Here is a 2,350-nt window from a genome sequence, read left to right on the forward strand (position 1 = left end):
CTAGTCATCTTCTTTTCTCACGTATGACTCTGGAGCTCAGATGCTTATCGGGGCTCAGAGATATTTAGAGATTCATGACAGGAGGGTCAGCAAAGGGGGCGGATTTGTTATTTCAACCCAGTTAGAGAGGCAGGCCCCCCTGGGGTCAAACACTGGCCTGTGTGGCCTGATTATGATCGTGTCCTGGGGGGTCTTTCCTGTGACCATGCAGGCCGTTGTTGTTGTTTGGCTCCATTTGCTGTTCAAGTGTTGCAGCAGCACTGATGAAGGGACGGGGGTGATGAAAAACAGACAAATTGTGGGAGGTATAGGAACTTTGGGTTAAGGGGTTAGTGATGCACTGATGTAGGTAGAGGACGACAACCTGGTTTGATCTGTCGTCCTGAAATGGCAGTTAACAGGTGTGTAACTCTTTGGGGTCACTTAGTCTTTTGGTTTGCATTTCTTTCTGCTCGGCCTCTTCCTCCCTCGCACACAAACGTACGCAGTCTTTTTATCCCTCTGCTGATTTATTGATCTAATTCCATCTCCCTCTGGTTGTCTTCTCCCGTCATGCATGTTAACCGGCCTGAAATCAAATACAGCTGCGAACAGACTGGTGTTGTTTCCAGGGCTACACAGTGATGGGCCCCAAAGAAACATACATACTGTTGCATTGCAACTCTATGGTGTTGTATTATTTGTTTGAGTACAGCAAAATAACAGTATTTGAACAGTTGTGCTGTGTTTTATATAAAAGACTGAGTACTCTTAATGCATCGGCCCGAATTCTGAAATATTCAAGGTGTGCAGCAGCGTGGCTCTCGGGACGCCAGCGTCTGTTGGTGAAATTTTGCCATGAATTTGCAGAACAAGTCTTTCCAGACTGTAAAAACATTCCTGCAATCAAAGATGAACTAATAGAAAAATTGGCCTGTGAGAGTTTTTTCCATATCAAACTTGTGTTTGCGAGGGAAGAGTTGACAGATTTGTTGTCCCAGTTGTCTTCCTGAAAGCCCCCATAGAGAAAATCACATCGTCAAATCTGCTCTGCGTAGAGAGCAGAACAGGACGAGACAACTGGGATGAGACGGGGAAAGATGGAAAAGAGGAGATGCTTATTTTCCACATCTGGATTTGACTCGATATAGTCGGTTTTAGCCCCGTCCAAATGTCTGAGAGATTTGCCTCGTTCAAATTAGCCAAACATCTGTTTGTTTTTGTTTAGAGCATGACTTTAACAGAGACTAACAATCTGTATTATAATGCTTTTGTGATCCAGAACTTGTTTAAATCATACAGTGTTTCTTTATTTACTGCACCAGACTGCACACACACACACACACACGGAGAGAGAAGCACATACTCACTGTCTGAGCACCTGAGCAGAGTTAAAGGATCGTGGATACAGTGAGAGTGCTCTTCGGGGGTCTCGTCAGGCTTTGATCTTTGGTATGTACTGAATGTGGAGGTCAGGCATAATAGATTGGGGGGGCTGGCAGGGGCGAAGAGACATGAAGGGGGAGGGAGGGAGCCAGACATGATGGTCACACAGGCCCCTGAAACCTCCCATTAGATGACGGTGAAAGTAAATAGCTCTCGCAAGTTGCTTAAACCTGCGTAGAGTAGCTTATTGGTGGAGTTTAAGTCATCAGGATTGTTTAGATGCAGTTTATATTATTGTACTTACACAGACACACATCCTCCAGTGGTGAAGTTAAAGCTAACTTTATGTAACACTCTCCTTAACTTATTAATAGAGCACGCTACTCAAATCTGTTACTGGTATTTAATTTTATTCTTATGTCCGCCATGCAAACATGCAAGTTCAAATTGATTTTATTGTAGAACAAAAATGTGCTGAGATAAGAAAGCGGCTGCTTTGTTGTAGCTTCATGTTTATCACACAGACATAGGAGCGGTATCAATCGGCTCTGATGCCTAATCTACAGATGCTCCTTGTTAAACAATAAGCAATGAACAATAAGCTTTACTAATAGCCTCCAACAAGATGATTGAACTTCATATTCCATTAAAATAAGGACTTTCCTTGGACTACTTTCTTGCCCTCTACTTCTCCTCATTCTTGCTCTGTTTCTCATCTCCTTTCCATCGTCATATTTCTGCTTTCACCTCCTCTTCTTTCCCTTTATCTTTCCCTTCTCCCAGTCGCCCCCTCCAACGGCGTCATCCTCCTTTCGTCTGCTTTGAGACTCTGTCTACACCTTCGAGGTCAAAGGTTGCTCGTTTAATTGTCATGTACAAACTACGGCCCCACAAAGCGTCTTTGAGCCCGTTATCTCCGACTGAGCGTGCGTGTGTGTGCATATGTTCACTTGGGAGCAATCCTGCCGCGATGGCTCATGCTTTC

Source organism: Cyclopterus lumpus, chromosome 24 (genome assembly GCF_009769545.1).
Source record: "Cyclopterus lumpus isolate fCycLum1 chromosome 24, fCycLum1.pri, whole genome shotgun sequence".
Classification (NCBI taxonomy): domain Eukaryota; kingdom Metazoa; phylum Chordata; class Actinopteri; order Perciformes; family Cyclopteridae; genus Cyclopterus; species Cyclopterus lumpus.